The 19,588-nt window shown below is 38.6% G+C and overlaps 1 pseudogene; it reads right to left on the bottom strand.

The window, feature by feature from the left end:
* Positions 1-499: 499 nt before the first annotated feature.
* The window catches only part of LOC121464657, a 210,245-nt pseudogene continuing 191,156 nt past the window's right edge, over positions 500-19,588 (bottom strand).

Genomic DNA, 19,588 nt, shown 5'->3' with positions numbered 1-19,588 from the left:
GTCAAATGGCTTAAAGACACTTAAAGAAATGTTCAGTATCTTTAGTCATTAGGGAAATGCAATCAAAACAACTATGAGATACCATCTTATACTAGGCAGAATGGCTCAGATGAAAAACACCAATGATAGCTTATGCTGGAGAGGATGTGGAGTAAGGCGAACGCTCCTCCATTGGTGGTGGGAATGTAAACTTGTACAAACCCTATGGAAATCAGTATGGCTGTTTCTCGGGAATTTGAGAATCAGCTTACCTCAGGACCCAGCCTTACTCTCTGAAGAGTGGATGGGAGGAGAGTTGGGGTGGTTAAGGTGGAGAGAACGGGAGGAGGGGTGCGAATGGGAACTGGGATGGTATGTAAAATGAAAAAAAGATTATTTTCTTTTTAATTAAATAACAGAAAGGAAAAAAATAATTAAAATTAAAAAGTTAGGGCTTTCTGACAATATCATGAAGCAGGTCAGAAGCACCACAAGTCCCTCCATGGAAGAAAGAGCAGCTTCATATCTGAAGACTGATGAAGGCACCAACAGAGGACAGGAGCAAAAAGCTCTCTCTATTTGCATTCCCCTGCTTGACTCTTACTTGTTTTATTTTGTCACGTGCTCTATAATGTTCCATTTTCCATCAACTATTGTAGAAAATCTCAGGTCTAAGCACTGTTGTAGGCTTTCCTTCTTCAGGAAGGCTCTGTACTTGTGAAAGCCTGTGCTAGGTAAGTCTTCATGCTTTTTTCTTCTTAATCTTGTTATGCTGTGGAGTCCCCAACAGGAACCTAAGATGTGCAGAAGGAAAAAGTAGTTTTTTTTCTCTGCATTTACTGTGCTTTTTCTAAACTTCCTATTTGTCAGCCAAATCATTATGTTTTCCTACTTAAAAAACAGTGCTCTCCTCTTCAAAAACCTTTTCTATTAGAGACACCATAAAGCTGCTTATCTCCCTTCTAAGGGTATCTTGGAGGTGTGTTAATTGGATACAATTGGCCCTCTAAGGTTATATGGATCTTATATTATTAAGGGTGTGCCCTTGCTGGAGTAAGTGTGTCTTTGTTGGGGGATGTATGTCATGGTGCAGGAGAGCTTTGAGGTGTCATATACTCAAGCAATGCCTAGTGTTTCAGAGCATGTTTTCTTCCCTGTGGGATCAAGGTGTAGCTCCTTCTCCACTTTCAGATCCTTCTAAAGAACCATGTCTACCTGCTTGCCTCCAGGCCCTGCAATGGTGATAATGGACTATAAACCTCTGAACCTGTAAGCCACACCCTATTAAAGGTTTTTCTTCATTAGAGTTGCTGTGGTTATGGTGTCTCTTCACAGCAATAAAAACCCTAGTACAGAAAGTATCCAAGATAATTACAGAGCCCTCAGGGAATAGAGAAACAATGGTGAATTCTTTTTAAAATTAAGTAACTGATATCAGGCCATCCTGTTCAATGGAGTGAGTTCCAGGATAGGCTCCAAAGCTAAACAAAGAAAACTTGTCTTAAAAAAAAATTAAGTAACTGAGTCACATACTTCCCACATTTCAGTCAGGTGCTAGGGTACTTCACAGTCAAATATTTATTCACTGAAAGAAAGAAAATGAAATCCCTCTTATGACAGCCTTTCCCTGAAAATGATGAAAACGTTGTGGAATTGCACAATAAGAATAACAGGCTTTATGTAATTCTTCCTAAGGAAAAGAAAGAAGACAATTAAAAACACAAGAGAATCAACTGGGCCAGACCCCCATTATTTGGGTTTGCAAAAAAAAAATGCTTCTAGTCCAATGTCAAAATCTCAATTTCACTGAGAGTGACTTCCTCATTCCTTCTTTCAAAAGATGTTTCCATAAGATTTTAATGCTATTGAGCTGTGACCTTTAACATAGACAATTTTATAATTCTGTGAGAATTTCGTCCATGTGTACAGCATACTTTGATCATAGTTCCCTTCATCCCTCTTAAACAATTCCTGATCCACGCTCCTATTTCCAACATTCCTAACTCCATGCCTTTTGTTTGTTTTGTTTTGTTTTATTTATAAAAAATCTTTTATAAGGAATTAGTATATTCTCTATCAATTAGACTTAATGTTGCTATGACATAATATATGAAATTGAAAGCACAGCAAACAAACAACAACCATGAGGGGGAAAGGCTTTTTTGGGTTCACTGTGTCGTAGATTTTAGTGGATTATGACAGCAGTGGGTGTGGCGCATGCAGCAGAGTAGCTTATCTTCTGCTGCTCATTTCCTCTCTCCTTTTCCACCCTTTATTCCAGCCAGGTCCTCAGATTAGGAATGGTGCCCTGCACATTCAGGGAAGGTAATGCGGTTTGAATTTGAAATACGTGTTTTGAAAGGTGCTATCTTGGCTGGTAGCAGTATTTGGGGGAGGTTCTGGAAATTGTAACAACTCCTGTAAGCCCCGGAATGCTTGGCTATCTCAAGAAGAGTTCTCACAAATATCATGGAGTGGAAGCTGAGGAATGATAGGTTTTCCTGAAAAACTATGGATGAGAAAAGCAGTGTTTATGGCCGAGTCACTGAACATGATGGAGCTGTGCTTACAGAGGAGGTGAACAAAAAAGTTTGCTCCACCAGGGACATCAGGACGGGTGTGCAGGTTTAGAGTCTTTGCAGAGCTCCATGGTAGACTGCGCTCTTGTGGAACCAACTAACATTTTAAGGAAAGCATGAAGTAATATGCAAAAATTTCCTTTTTTGACATGAAGAGTTTCTGTTATTTTTGAGATTATACTTGCATTTTTTTCTTCCCTTTCATTCTTGCAAACCCTTCCTACACTCTCCCTTGCTCTGTTTCTCATTTATGACATGTCTTCATTCATTGCTGTTACATGCATATACGTAAATGCATACAGCTGTACAGTCCAAAATGTAAACCAATCATTCTTTATACCTACCATGTATGCTTTTGAGAATCACTGTTTGATATGGGATTTACAATAGGTGTGCTCTTCCCTAAGTAGGAGAATTTCGTTAAGTCTCACAAAATTCTACAGAAAGAGAAAGGGAGTTCATAAGACTTAGCATTTAAACCATGGCTGGGAAGGCAGGAGCTAAAAGATTAGTAAGGACCTTCTGCTCTCAAACTTACTTATGTGATAAGTAAGGAGAACTGAAGAAATAAGAACCTCTGTCTCCGTCAGTTGCAAACAAACCATGCAGACAAGTTCATGGTTCTAGTTTTCCTGAGTCCCCCATTATGATGGGAGCCTTTGTGATACTACAGATATGAGTCATTCATACTCCTGCAAGCAATTCTGTACCTATATTCCTGTATTAATCTCAATAAACTCATTAATTTGAGGGAATAGGAATGACACAGTCTTCTCTTGGAGACAGATAAAGAAAGGGGGTAAATGGGGAACTGATAAGTAATACAAATGGTCATCTTTGAGCTTTCTTTTTATTTTATATCCTGAGACAAAAGCTTAGGAGGCTTTTCTTCCACCAGCAGGCTGTCTCCTCAAGCTGTGTGGTTCACGACAGATAGGTTAATGGTCAGTTCTGATCATGGTCACCTGAAGCTGCAGGTGATAACAGCTCTTGTGAGTGAGCAGTGGCTGGGTCATGCCCAAAGACAGCATGGCACAGCAGTCCTCCTCACCCTCAGCCAGGACATTCAGGACCCACTTCAATGACATCCCCTGTGTCTAGGGGGAATGGATCGTCTACAGGTCATATTTAGGAATGATCATTCAGGGGCATTCCAACATTTTGAAATTATGAGGCTGCACATTTGCTGCTGTGCAATCCATAAAGAATAACCTCTGACCAAGGCTGACAGCTGAAGACATCTATCCATAGAATCGGAAATATTTACAAAGAAGTTACTCTTTTCACACAAAGTAACAACAGTAGCTTCATCTTAAAGGAATATATGCCTCATTCTTCCATGGTCTTTTGACCATGGACACAGGACCAGGTACTGATTCCTACCTAGAGTTCAGGCCTCACCAGATCAGCAGGAAGTGAAATACACAATAACTCTCACGTCACCGTTGCACCAGTGATTTTCTCATATTCTGTATGCCCCATGTAAATGATATTTTCTTATGCTGAAATAAAAAGTTTTAATTTCATAAGCTCCTATTAGTTGATTTTTGGTCTCTTGTACTATTGGACAAGAGTCCTATTCAGAAACCCCTTAAGTGTGCTTAAAAGTTGGAGGATTATCTTTACTGTGTCCTTTGGAATTTGTAGGGTATCAGGTTTCATTTTGATATCCATGACACTTTTGGTGCAGTTTTTGTATGGTAGATGATAAAGAGCAGAGTTTTATTGTCTGCATGCTGACAACATTTTTTCATAATCAGCATATCTAAGACAGTATCTCAAGTGCCAACATACATATGAAATACAAATATGTGTACAAAGTTGCCCTAGTTACTCACAAGTACTTTCTGCTTACCAAGTGGACCACGTTGAGGTACCCAGGCACCTAGTAATATGAGTTCAAGCTCTGACCACTCAAGGTAAGTCATGGCAACCACTTTCATTACAATACATTTTCAATAGAACTTATAACCTGGCTCAAGTACTCTCGATTTTGTAGTCCTTTTCTTTGGTCCCAGACTCATTTCTCACAAAGTGACATAATATTTGGAGTGTTCCATAATCCCAACTTTGGGTGACTTTTTAGTGATTACATTTTTTTGTCAACTCTAAATTTTTCTAAAAACTACAAAGGAAGTGGGAAAAAAGAACTCATATGCTATGGTCACTGTAAAATAAGACATCCCAGGTACTGTGGATCCTATAATGATAGATATGACTGAAAATTTACCATAGACATACCAGCTGAATCACTCCTGGATATGCATACTTATCATAGTGAGTTCACGATGCTGAATCACATATGCGTGAGTTTGTGTGTAATTGTTATCACTGCACTTCATATAACAGATGATTCAGGGAATGACCTTAGATAACCACCGATATATCGAAATATATGGATAAAGAAAATGTAAAAAAAATAAATATTGCAAGATAATCGATCAATGAATAAAATTATAGAAAAATTATATGTCTCAATAAAATTGTTGCAACTATGGATCATTAAGTCAAAGAAATAGACAACTCTCCAAAATACAAATAACACTCATCTTATCTCATAAATGGAATCTAGAAAAAAAATACAAAGTGGATGAAAATTTTTGCAGGATTGAGAGGGCAAATATTTTAGATGGAGGGAGTATAACAGGGAAAGAATGGGGTGTATACAAACACATTACTTATTTTATATAATTAAAATGTACCAAATAATAAGATTAATTTTGTACTTATGATATCCTACATCCAACTCTATTATATACCACAATATCTGTTCTCTTTCAAGTTTATGTCCTTTATTCATGCACTGCTATATTGATACATAAATTTGTATATACATATGTTCCTAAATACAAGGAGACCAATCCATAAAAGGTTATAATTCTCTATATTTTTAGGCATATTGGCCATTGTTTACTGGACAATCAGTTTATGTGTTTCTCTCAGGAGAAGTCCACCTCTCCCATTTCCTGCTTTCCTAAATACAGATCATATATATATATATATATATATATATATATATATATATTGAGAAAAGGAGAAAAGAAAAAAAAAGTTTCCACCTGCTCCCAGCCTCCCATTTCCCTCACCCTCCTCCCCCCCTACGCCCCCTCCTCCCACCCTTCTCCCCCTCCCCCCACTCCTTTCCCCCTGCCTCTCCAGGCCAAAGAGCAGTCAGGGTGTTCTGCCCTGTGGTAAGACCTAGGACCTCCCACCTCCGTCCATATCTAGGAAGATGAACATCCAAACTGGCTGGGCTCCCACAAAGCCATCACATTACGTAGGATCAAACCCCCGTGCCATTGTCCTTTGCGTCTCATCAGCCCTCATAGTTCACCATGTTCAGAGAGTCCAGTTTTATCCCATGCTTTTTCAGTCACAGTCCAGCTGGTCTTGGTGAGCTCTCAATAGATCAGCTCCATTGTCTCAGTGGGTGGGTGCATAACTCGTGGTCCCGACTTCTTTGCTCATGTTCTCCCTCCTTCTGCTCCTCATTGGGACTTTGGGAGCTCAGTCCAGTGCTCCAGTGTGGGTCTCTGTCTCTATCTCCATCCATCACCAATGAAGGTTCTATGATGATATGCAAGATATTCGTCAGTATTGCTCTAGGATGGGGTCATTTCAGGTTCCCTATCCTCAGCTGCCCAAGGAACTAACTGGGAACCTCAGCTTGGGCACCTGGGAGCCCCTCTAAATACAGATCTTTGATGTTGTTGCCTTGTAGCTTTTCCTTGTGCAGTTGTTCATGCCCATTGATATCTTCCATCTACCTCACACTTATTTGTACCACAATTATAAAAGTTTAAAGTAATCTATGTAGTGTGTCATCCTCTGTCCTACCAGCTCATCCATGGAAGTGTTCACACTTATGATACTCTACTATTAGAGAATAGAATATCAGAAAAATGTGCAGTAAAAATTGGGCAAAATGTTTAACTGTTTTCTTGCAAAGACACAAATTAAAAGACTTGAATTTTAAAACAAGCTTATATTTATTCAAGAATCACAAAAATCACAGAAAAATAATGTTATATAGAATATAATCTCATTATATAAGCAACCATATGCCAAGAAATTAAATGTGCATCAAAATCTGAACTACTTTGACATAGGTTGTTTTTGTCACACATTATCTTAACATACAGTCAAGAAACATTATTGGTTAATTTAGTTCAACTAGAAATACTTGCCTATTCATAGTAATTAATTTTTTATTAGTATGTGTACAACAATGATGCATAAATTGTGTTTACACTAAATATTTGATGATAATAAAGTTTAAGTCTGGATACAATGTTTCTAAATTCATAAGAACTGTGTAGCTGTCTAAGTATTGACTAAGATTTGAAAATGAATTGAAGGATGTGAGTCTGTGAAATAAGTTGGGTAATGCATGAAGATCTGTACAATGAATTAATGTGAGGTCCACTAACAAGTTTCATGAAAAGTACCCATTACATGCATTTTCTGATGCTTTCTAAGACTTGAATTTGTTTTAAAGTCCTTGCCACATACTTTACATTTGTAAGGTTTTTCACCAGTATGGAATTTGTGATGACTGTGAAGAGATGAGAGCTGGGTAAAGGACTTGCCACATTCTTGACATTTGTATGGTTTCTCACCAGTATGAATTCGTTGATGGTTATGAAGAACTGAGGCCCTGGCAAAAGACTTGCCACATTCTTAACATCTGTAAGGTTTCTCACCAGAATGAATTCTTTGATGATAGAGAAGAGTCGAGGCCGAGGTAAAGGACTTTCCACATTCTTGACACTTGTAAGGTTTTTCACCAGTATGAACTCTGTTATGAATATGAAGATTTGAGACCTGGGTAAAGGACTTGCCACATATTTGACATCTGTAAGGTTTCTCACCAGTATGAGTTCGTGGTGAATATGAAGATTTGAGACCTGGATAAAGGACTTTCCACATTCTTGACATCTGTAAGGTTTCTCACCAGTATGAATTCTCTGATGAATAAGAAGATGTGAGAACTGGGTAAAGGATTTTCCACATTCTTAACAGCTATAAGGTTTCTCACCAGTATGGGTTCTGTGATGTTTCTGAAGATCTGAGGCCGAGGTAAAGGACTTGCCACATTCTTGACATCTGTAAGGTTTCTCACCAGTATGAATTCTGTGATGAATATGAAGATTTGAGACCCAAGTAAAGTACTTGCCACATTCTTGACATCTATAAGGTTTCTCACCAGTATGGGTTCTGTGATGTTTCTGAAGATCTGAGGCCGAGGTAAAGGACTTGCCACATTCGTTACATCTGTAAGGTTTCTCACCAGTATGAATTCTTTGATGAGATAGAAGAGTTGAGTTCTGGGTAAAGGACTTTCCACATTCTTGACACCTGTAAGGTTTCTCACCAGTATGAATTCTGTTATGAATATGAAGATTTGGGACCCGGGTAAAGGACTTGCCACATATTTGACACCTGTAAGGTTTCTCACCAGTATGGATTCTCTGGTGAGATTGAAAGTTTGTGAGACAGATAAATGACTTGCCACAATCTTTACATTTGTATGCCTTCTCTTTGGTATTAATTCTCTTATGCATAGTGGGGCATGCATATCTGTTGAAGCACTTTCCACATTCTATAAAATTGTTTTGTCTCTCTTCATTTTGTTTGTTGAAATAATGCCTCCCTTGTTTCTGGTCATGCTGAAACAAAAAGAAGTTTTGTTACAATCAAAATCATCCTTACACTTATGTATGTATTGGCTCTTAGAAAAAACAGACTTCTTCTATGAACTTATATAATGAGAAAAGACATATGGTGATTTCATTTTTGGAAATTTGTCACTTTAAGAAGAGCATTCTGAAACTACTCATTAGAGTTCCTAGGAAAGGCTTTAATAAGATCAGTAAATGTGTAACGTTTCTCATGACTGAAAATTTTTTGATATATTTTCAGTCTCACTTGATTGAGAAAAACTTCTCATGTTTATCTCACGAATATCTTGTAACAAAATTTAATTTTGTTGAGAAAATTCTGGAGAATGTTTAATAGAATACACGTCATTCAATTTTCAGATTTTTCAATGTTCTTTGTAGACAAATGTGTTTTAAAATTTATTTGTATTTTTTTACTGAAGAAACTGCTTCTGAAATTGTAAGCGATCTAATGTGAAATCTTTCCAGATAAGGTAGAAATTATTGACCTTTATTTCTAGTACAAACCCAGGATGGCTGATGAATAGAGATTATTTCAATCACGACATAATCCATTCTCTTTTCTTTCTTCACCAAATATTGAAATCCTCCTTAAAATGAAGGTTTTAAAGTCACTACTTACAGCTATTCCTGACACCAACTTCTGGATACAATCTTGTCTATTCTTTTGTGTTTGAAGAGAATATAAAACTGGAAGAAAGAAAAATATATAATTATCTGAATTAGTATACTTAGGTGAATGTTTTTCAGATATATAAGTGACACAATTATATATATAGACATATATACAAGATGGCGTATTATATAAAATAAACTTCAATTCATTTATTCTAATGAAATAAACTTCTTAATGTAAATGGATAGGATATCTTTTATAACATACATTAAATACATTATAAAAAATGAAAGGATCGAGTTTATGTTATCTTAGAGGTTCCAATCACAATTTTAGAATAATAAATGAGATTATGGCAGTTTGAATGAAATGACCCCATAGAATCAGATATCTGAATACATAGTCTAATGTTGGTGAATATTTATGGGTAAGATAAAGAGGTATCAACTTACTGGAACACCAATGTCCTTGGACAGTGGTTTTGAGAATTTTGTAGCCTTCTAATAACAACAGTGAGCTATCTACTTTCTGTTGTGTTTCAAGATGAAACCTCTCACTGCTGCTCTAGCCCCTTGCCAACTGCTACCTCTGATTCATTGTCATGGATCTTTCTTCTATATATTGCCTTTATCTTGGAGTTTTATCACAGCAATAGATAATAAGTAACTAATACAACGACTAAGTAACTAATACAACCCAAATGCAATAAAAGTACACTCATAAAATTGCATTATCTTAATGGATTTAACTCATCTCCACAATCCCTTGAAATGAAAAAATTGAGTAATATTAAGAAATTAGAACAGGGTAGTATATATCTAAATTAAGGGAGCCATTTTAGGGTTGGCAAGTGACTTGACTCTAGAGGCGTTCCCGGGTATCCATGGAGATATCCTTAGCTAGTTTCTTGGGCACCTGAGGAGAGGAAGCCTGAAATGTCCCGATCCTATAGCCATACTGATAAATATCTTGCATATCACCATAGACCCTTCATCCGGAGATTGATGGAGATAGAGACAGAGACCCACATTGGAGCACCAGACTGAGTTTCCAAGGTCCAAATGAGGAACACTAGGAGGGAGAACATGAGCAAGGAATTCAGGACCTCGAGGGGTGCACCAACCCACTGAGACGGTGGGGCTTTTCTAATGGGAGCTCACCATGACCAGCTGAACTGGGACTGATGGAGCATGTGATCAAACCGGACTCTCTGAACGTGGCAGACAAGGAGGGCTGACTGAGAAGCCAAAGACAATGGCACTGGGTTTTGATCCTACTGCATGTATTGACTTTATGGAGGCCTAGTCTGTTTGGATGTGCACCTTCCTAGACCTGGATGGAGGGGGATGGACCTTGGACTTTCCAAGGGCAGGGAACCCTGACTTCTCTTTGGACTGGAGAGGAGGGGGGAAGGATGATGGGCAGAGGGGGAGGGAAATGGGATGTGGGGAGGAAGTGGAAATTTTTAATAAAAAATTAAATTTGACAACACATACACAAAAAAGAAATTAGACAGAATATTAATTAATAAGGAAATAACAAATGATGAACAGGAAACTGTTACTACTAACTGGTCTACAGACAATCATGTATACCTCAAGGAAGAGATCCATAAAATATCAGACATCAGGGAAATTCACTAGGACTGATCTTTTTTTTATCAGAGATACATTTTTTTATATAGAAAATAGATGCTTACATAAAATATATTCTGACTATAACTTTTCATCCTTCAAATGCCTTGAGATCATCCCCATCTTTACATATGTCTGAATTTACCCAATTTCAGTTACTTATTTGAAAACAAATAGGCACCTAAAGAATAACAATAAAATAATATAACCAGAATAAAGAAATCAGATAGTATCAGAGAAGAATGGAAAATAAAGAAAAAGTATTTGTAGAGAGAAAGACACATATTTGTACCCCCAAAATTGCATAAAACAAAGCAAAACAAAACTTTTGAAGTTGTAATGTACATAAAGATACTGTAAGGTCATAAATAAAAATAAATACATGAGCTCCCAAGGTCCAAATGAGGAGCAGAAGGAGGGAGAACATGAGCAAGGAAGTCAGGACCACGAGGGGTGCACCCACCCACTGAGACAGTGGGGCTGATCTATTGGGAGCTCACCAAGGCCAGCGGGACTGGGACTGAAAAAGCATGGGATGAAACCGGAATCTCTGAACACAGGGGACAATGAGGGCTAATGAGAAGCCAAAGACAATGGCACTGAGTTTTGATCCTATTGCATGAACTGGCTTTGTCGAAACCTAGCCTGTTTGGATGTTAACCTTCCTAGACCTGGATGGAGTGGGGAGGACCTTGGACTTCACACAGGTCAGGGAACACTGACTGCTCTTTGGACTGGAGAGGGAGGGGGAAGGAATGGGGGGAAGGTAACAGAAGTGTGGGGAAGAGGGAGGAGTGGGAAGAGGGGGAGGGAAATGGGAGGCGGGGAGGAGGCAGAAAGTTTTTCAATTAAAAAATATTCATTCCAAAACTTAACATTATGGGGGGAAAAGAATGCACAAAAATTCCATTGAGTTGCGTGGTGATAGCCTTCAAGTGCTGGTTATGGGGAATTCCTGTAAGTGTTAGGTCATTTTACTTATAAAGTAATTTGGAATAATCATTCAATGTGAATTTTTACATGATTTTAGGTAGAAATATTTGTGCATCTCTTACAGGGATAGGGAGCCTTTTGTTCCCTAGCTTACACCTAACATAACCACACAGAAACACTGCTTGGCCATTAGCTCTAGCCTCCTATTGGCCAACTCTCACATTTTGATTTAACCAATTATTATAAATGTGTGTTTACCACAAGGTCATGGCTTACTGGGAAAGATTTAGCATATCTGACCTGGTGTCTCCATGTTGGTTCTCTCACGCTGACTCTGATTTTCTCCTCCCAGAATTTACCTTCGCCTACCTACGTTCTGCCCTATCAGGCCAAGCAGTTTTTTTATTGATTAACCAATGAAAACATAATGGTTCTCCGACACCATGCATCCCACTTCAGGGCAGAATTTCTCCATGCCCTAGGTTTCCCGCGTGTGCCAATGCTTCATTATGATTACCTTGTTCATTGCCTTCTGCCTCTCGTATGTTCACATTCCAGGGCTCTTTGCTTTGTTCAAGAAAGCTGATCAGGTCTGGTTTTGACACTGAAAGACCTGCATATTGGAAGAGACCTATGACCATAACTTGGGATAACAATAAAACACATGGATTTCTCATAAACCACCATGCTGATTATATAAGATAGCCTATAATTTAAAATTCCAAATATGATTTTCTTATTGCTATCTCCAAATATTTTAACACACTCAAAAGCATTTTTGTTAATATTGTATACCTTGGTTTCCTTGTAAATTACTACTGGATCAAATGCAAACATATTATGAATCATTAAGATGCAAATCAATATATAATCTATGATGTGTCTGAAAACTAAAATGTATTATGAAAGTTTGAATGATAAATATCATCTCCAGGGGTCAGGAATATATTGACAAGATAAAGTTACACAAAACATTTTGATTTACATAATAACTCCAAGATTTTTATTAAATGGCAAATAAAAGTGAGGCAGACAATTCAGACATAGATGTAAAACATCCTGGTAGGATACAAATATGATAAAGAAGGAATCAGGAAAGAAAAATGTCTTACCCACAGAGACCATGTTACTGTAGTTCTCCAACATGACTTCCCTGTACAAAGCCCTTTGTGCAAAGTGAAGGCAGTCCCACTCATCTGGAGAGAAATCAATTGCCACATCCTGGAATGTCAAGACTCCCTGTCATGAAAGGAAAGAGTTTATCAAGTGCCCACGTAAAAATTTCTAAGGATACAATGGTTCATCCCAAAATTTGATGTGTTCTTGCATATCAATATTCTAAAAGACATACTTCAAATACAGTAGATACTAAAAATCTGTGTGTTGGAAGTATTAAACCAAGTAGGACAAGTTAAGCTTCTGACCTATGGGCCTAAATGGGGTATGTGAATGGGAGCCAGATTATCTTCATGTGAAGTTCCAGACTTCACCTGTGCCCTTAATTATCTATCCTCATGGCAAATTTTTCTTTAGAAACCACAGGCTGAAGAAACATGAGCTGTAAAGCAGCAACCATGTGGGCATACACTGCTGTCAAATAAAAATATGTCAAACATAAGATGTGTAGCAAAGGCAGAATTTCCATATCCAAGAAAGTAGCAGAAATTTCTACTGCATATGATTCCAATGACATCAGTGGGAAGACCATGGAACGGCTGACACCTGTGTATGGAGAGGTATAAAGAGACTAATTTCTAAGTCCTGAATCAGTGCTGGGAATCTGTGGGCAGATTTATAAAGGACAAGTAAAGGATGTAGATTTGTGTAGCTGATGCATGGCTTGGATCAGCTGACATCCAAAACTGACTCTTCCTTACAGGTTCCCATCACTGCTTCAAGAACACAAGATCCATATGAACTAAAGTACAATAAGTTACTCAGCAAAATTTCCAAAGAATCAATAAAAACACCAACAAAAATATGACTAAACAGTTCTGTGATCAGCAATCACATAAATTTGGTATTCTAGATTAGATATAATATTACAAAGAGCACCTTGCCTTTCATCAATTTTTTTCTACGTGAATCATCATGGAGAATATAGGATAAAAAAAACAAACCACCAAGAACATGTCCTAATGGACAGAATAATTATATTCTTCATCATACATTTCTGTGTTGTCTTTTTCCTATTCTAATTCTTTAACCTATTCATGATCACTTAACTACACCTTAAATATTTTTTATGTTATTTACTGTTTTGTTTTTTAATTGTGCTTTATGATTTTTTCTGTATGTTTCTATAGTACACTATTTTCTTCCATTGTTCTAGTCACATCCTGGGCAGATGTACTCCTGACTTGAAGACACCACAAATGCAATCCCAGACTACTAAAGCCAGCAAAGTTTTAAATCACCAGTGGCAAACGAGATAATCCATGAGAAATCAGATTTAAACAATACCTATCCACAAATCCAGCACTACACAAGTACAAGAAGGAAAACTCTGACCAAACAAAGCTACCTGCACACATACAAATACATACAACATCATATAACCTCACACCAACCAAACCAAAAGAAGGGAAACACACACTTTCATCAAAAACTAACAGGAATTAACAAACAATGGTTATTATTATCTCTTAATATCAGTGAACTCAATTCCCCTATGGAAAGTCACAGGCTAAGAAAATGATTATGACAGCATGATCCAGCCTACTGCTGTATACAAGAAACATACTTCAACCTCAAAGACATATATTAACTCAGAGTAAATAGTTGGGAAAAGATTTTCCAATCAAATGAACCTAAAGAAACAGTGGGTGTAGCTCTTTTATTATCTAACAAAATAGACTTCAAACTAAAATCAATCAAAAGAGATGGAGAAAAACACCTTATACTCATAATAGGACCCATCCATCAAGGTGAAGTCTCACTCCTGAACATTAATGCCCCAAATACAAGAACACCCACATATGTAAAAGAAACATTACTAGAGGTTAAATTGTAAATCAAACCCCACACACTAATAGTTAGGGACTTAAACACCCCATTCTCCCCAATGAACAGATAAAGTAGACAAACCTAAAAGAGAAATAAGAAGACTAACAGATTAATGAATCAAATGTAATTTACAGACACCTACAGATCATTCCACCCAAACATGAAATAATATACCTTCTTCTCAACACCTCACAGAACCTTCTTTAAAATTGATCACATACTTCGTAGCAAAGCAAATCTCAACAGATACAAAAAATGGAGTAACACCCTGGATCTTATTGGACTGTGGTTTAAGATTAGAATTCAACAGTAACACTAATTTCTGAAAACACACTACACATGGAAAATAAACTGTACTCTACTGAACCACCCCTGGGTCTCGGGAAGCTATAAAGAAAGAAATCAAAGACTTCCTAGAATTCAACGAAAATGAAGGCATAGTGTACCAAAACCTATGGGACACAATGAAAGCAGTGCTAAAAGGACAGTTCATAGCATTAAGTGTCCACAGAAAGAATGTGAGGAAAGCTCACGCATAATTAAGAGCTCTAAGACAAAAAGAAGCAGACTCATGCAGGAGCAGTAAAAAACAGGAAATAATCAAAAAGAGGGCTGAAATCAACAAAATAGAGACAAAGAAAACAATACAGAGAATCAATGAAACAAAGAGCAGTTTCTTTGAGAAAATCAACAATACAGACAAACCTTTATCCAAACTAATCAAAAGGCAGAAATAGAATATCCAGATTAAGAACATAAGAAATGAAAAGTGGTTCTCAGAAGCCCTCATTGTCCACCATATTCAGAGAGTCCAGTTTGATCCCATGCTTATTCAGTCCCAGTCCAGCTGGCCTTGGTGAGCTCCCAATAGATCAGCCCCACTGTCTCAGTGGGTGGGTGCCCCCCTCGCGGTCTTGACTTCCTTGATCATGATCTCCCTCCTTCTGTTTCTCATTTGGACCTTGGGAGCCCAGTCCATTGCTCCAATGTGGCTCTCTGTCTCTATCTCCATCCATCGCCAAATGAAGGTTCTATGGTGATATGCAAGATATTCATTAGTATGGTTATAGGATCGGTCCATTTCAGGCTCTCTCTCCTCAACTGCCCAAGGACTTAGTTGGGTACATCTCTCTGGACGCCTGGGAACCCCTCTAGAGTCAAGGCTCTTGCCAACCCTAAAATGACTTCCCTTTGGCCCTACTGCATGTACTGGCTTTGTGGGAGCCTAGCCTGTTTGGATGCTCACCTTCCTAGTCCTGGATGGAGGGGGGGGTGACCTTGGAATGCCCACAGGAAAGGGAACCCTGACTGCTCTTTGGACTGGAGAGTGAAGGGGAGGGGAGTGAGGCATGGGTAGTTGGGGTAGGGGGAGGGAAAAGGGAGGCTGGGAGGAGGTGGACATTTTTAATAAAAAATAAAAAGAAGAGCGCCCTGTTTAGGTCCTGAGGAGTTCCATCTGGACAGGTGAGTGTGTGCTATCCAGGGGCAGATTGTCCCGGAAGAGAGCACAGGCCCCTCTCCCCTATCCCCTTCTGCAGGGCTGTCTTTCTTACACCCGACCCCCCCCCAGAAGCCTGCCTTTTCTGCTAGGTTCTTAACTCAGGAACAGTTTTCTTCTCCTACACTAAGGCTACCCACCCAGAGAGGTGAGTGCCTGCCTACCGGGCAGGCCTCAAGTACCCCCAAAAGGGAGCCCCCGGGCACCTTCAGCTTGTGCACCAGGGGTGCCTGTGCACTCCTGGATCTCGTCCCGCCTCCCCGGTTTTTTCCTTTTGTCCCCGGATCATCGGGCTACCAGGTGGCCCTGTTTATGTACTGAGGAGTTCCATCTGGACGGGTGAGTGTGTGCGATCCAGGGCGGATTGTCCCGGAAGAGACACAGGCCCCCTTCCCCCAGCTTCTTCTGAAGGGCTGTCTTTCTTACACCTGACTCCCCCCCCCCCCCCAAGCCTGCATTATCTGCTAGGTCCTTTGCTCAGAAACAGTTTTCTGCTCCTACACTAAGGCTACCCACCCAGAGAGGTGAGTGCCTGCCTACTGGGCAGGCCTCAAGGAACCCCCCTCCCCAAAGGGAGCACTCGCACCTTCAGCTTTTGGGGCAGGGTGTCCTGTGTTCTACTCCTCCCCATCCTGACCCCCTAGTTCTCCCTTTTGTCCTCAGGTCATTGGACTACCAGGCGTCTATGTTTCGGTGCTGAGGAATTCCATCTGGACTGGACAGTTCCAGCTTCTACACTGAAGAGTTACAACCAGAGAGTCAGTCATAGCAAAGACTGGACCAAGACACCAGGCCTCTTCTGGCTCCATTTGAAGGAAGAGATGGGAAGGCGCCAAGGCAAGAATTCCTCCAACAACCTGAAAGGCAACATGACATCACCAGAATCCAGGGATCCTGAAATAAGAAGAATTGCACACCCTACATTAGAAGAATTAGAAGAAATTGACTCAAAAGTGAATTATATGAAAATAATAGAAGACCTTAAACAGGAGGTGAAAAACTGCCATAAACAATTAGAGATCACGAACAAAAAGGTAGAGGAAATGAATAAAGTGCTCACAGATACCCAAGAAAACAAAGAGAAACAAGAAAAAGCAATCAAACAGGTAAGAGAAGCGGTTCAAGACATGAAGAATGAAATGGAAATAATGAAGAAAACACAAACCGAGGGAAGAATGGAGATGGAAAATCTGGGTAAATGAACAGGAAATACAGAGACAAGTACTACCAACAGATTACAAGAGATAAAAGAAAGAATTTCAGACACTGAAGATACTATAGAGAAAATAAACAAACTGATCAAAGAAAACAGCAAAACCAACAAATTCTCATCACAAAACATTCAGGAAATCTGGGACACAATAAAAAGACCAAACTAAGAGTAATTGGGATAAAAGAAGATGAAGAAGTACAGCTCAATGATCCAGAAAATATATTTAATAAGATTATAGAAGAAAACTTTCCCAACCTAAAGAAGGTATTCCTTTGAAGATTCAAGAAGCATACAGAATACCGAATAGACTGGACCAAAAAAAAAAAAAAAACATCTCCTTGCCATATAATAATTAAAACACAAAATATACAGAATAAAGAAAGAATATTAAGAGCTGCAAAGGAAAAAGGCCAAGTTACTTATAAAGGCAAACCTATCAGACTTACACCTGATTTCTCTATGGAAACAATGAAAGCCAGAAGGTCCTGGATAGATGTACTACAGAAACTAAGAGACCATGGATGCAAGCCCAGACTACTATACCCAGCCAAGCTTTCATTCACTATAAATGGAGAAAACAAAATTTTCCAGGATAAAAACAAATTCAAACAATACATAGCCACAAATCCAGCCTTACAGAAAGTAATAGAAGGAAAATCACAAACCAAGGAGTCCAACAATAACCACAATAACTCAAACATCTAGAGACCCTTCACCAGCACAACTCAAAGAAGGGAAACACACAAACTCTACTACTAAAAGTGACCGGAATTAACAACCACTGGTCATTAATATCACTTAATGTCAATGGGCTCAACTCACCTATAAAAAGGCACAGAATAAGAGATTGGATACGAAAACAGGATCCAACATTCTGCTGTCTACAAGAAACACACCTTAACCACAAAGACAGGCACCTACTCAGAGTAAAGGGATGGGAAAAGGTTTATCAAGCAAATGGTCCTAAGAAACAAGCAGGTGTGGCCATACTAATTTCTAACAAAGTTGACTTCAAAGTTAAATCAATCAGAAGAGATGGAGAGGGACATTTTATACTCATAACAGGAACAATTTGTAAGGATGACGGCTCAATCCTGAATATTTATGCCCCTAATATAAAAGCACCCATGTACGTAAAAGAAACATTACTAAAATTCAAGGCTGCCATCAAACGGCACACACTAATAGTAGGAGACTTCAACACGCCTCTCTCACCAGTGGACAGGTCAATCAGACAGAAACCTAACAGAGAAATAAGAGAATTAATGGAGGTAATGAATCAAATGGACTTAACAGACATCTATAGAACATTCCGCCCAAATAGGAAAGAATATACCTTCTTCTCTGCAGATCATGGAACCTTCTCGAAAATTGACCACATACTTGGTAACAAAGCAAACTTCCACAGTTAAAAAAAAATATTCGTAACCTCCTGTGTCTTATCAGATCACCATGGATTAAAGTTAGAATTCAACAACAATGCTACCCCCAGAAAGCCTACAAACTCATGGAAACTGAACAGTCAACTACTGAACCACACCTGGATCACGGAAGAAATAAAGAAAGAAATTAAAGTCTTCCTGGAATTCAATGAAAATAAAGAAACAACCTACTCAAACTTATGGGACACTATGAAAGCAGTCCTGAGAGGAAAGTTCATAGCACTAAGTGCCCACTTAAAGAAAACAGAGAAAGCACATATTGGAGACTTAACAGCCCACCTGAAAGCTCTAGAAAAAAAGAAGCCGACTCACCAAGGAGGAGTAGAAGACTGGAAATAATCAAACTGAGGGCTGAAATCAACAAAATAGAAACACAGAAAACAATCCAAAGAATCAATGAAACAAAAAGCTGGTTCCTGGAGAAAATCAACAAGATTGATAAACCCCTATCCAAACTAATCAAACGGCAGAGAGAGAATAGACAAATTAATAGGATCAGAAATGAAAGGGGGGACATAACCACAGACACAGAGGAAATTCAGAGAATCGTTAGATCTTACTACAAAATCCCGTATGCCACAAAACTGGAAAATATAAAAAAAATGGACACTTTTTTAGATAAATACCATATACCAAAGTTAAACCAGGACCAGGTTAATGACCTAAATAGACCTGTTAGTCGTGAAGAATTAGAAGCTGTTATCAAAATCCTCCCTACCAAAAAAAAGCCCAGGAACAGATGGTTTCAACGCGGAATTCTACCAGAACATTCAAGAAGACCTAATACCTATACTCCTTAATGTATTTCACAATATAGAAACAGAAGAGTCATTGCCAAATTCCTTTTATGAAGCTACAGTCACTCTGATACCAAAACCGCACAAAGACTCAACCCAGAAAGAGACTTACAGGCCAATCTCACTCATGAATATTGACGCAAAAATCCTCAACAAAATACTGGCAAACCGTATCCAAGAACACATTAGGAAAATTATCCATAATGATCA

Source organism: Microtus oregoni, unplaced genomic scaffold, assembly GCF_018167655.1.
Source record: "Microtus oregoni isolate MIOR12 unplaced genomic scaffold, Mior012 000029F_ref0000214, whole genome shotgun sequence".
Lineage (NCBI taxonomy): Eukaryota > Metazoa > Chordata > Mammalia > Rodentia > Cricetidae > Microtus > Microtus oregoni.
Note: the sequence above shows the minus strand (reverse complement) of the source record. Positions and strands in the feature narration are given on the sequence as shown.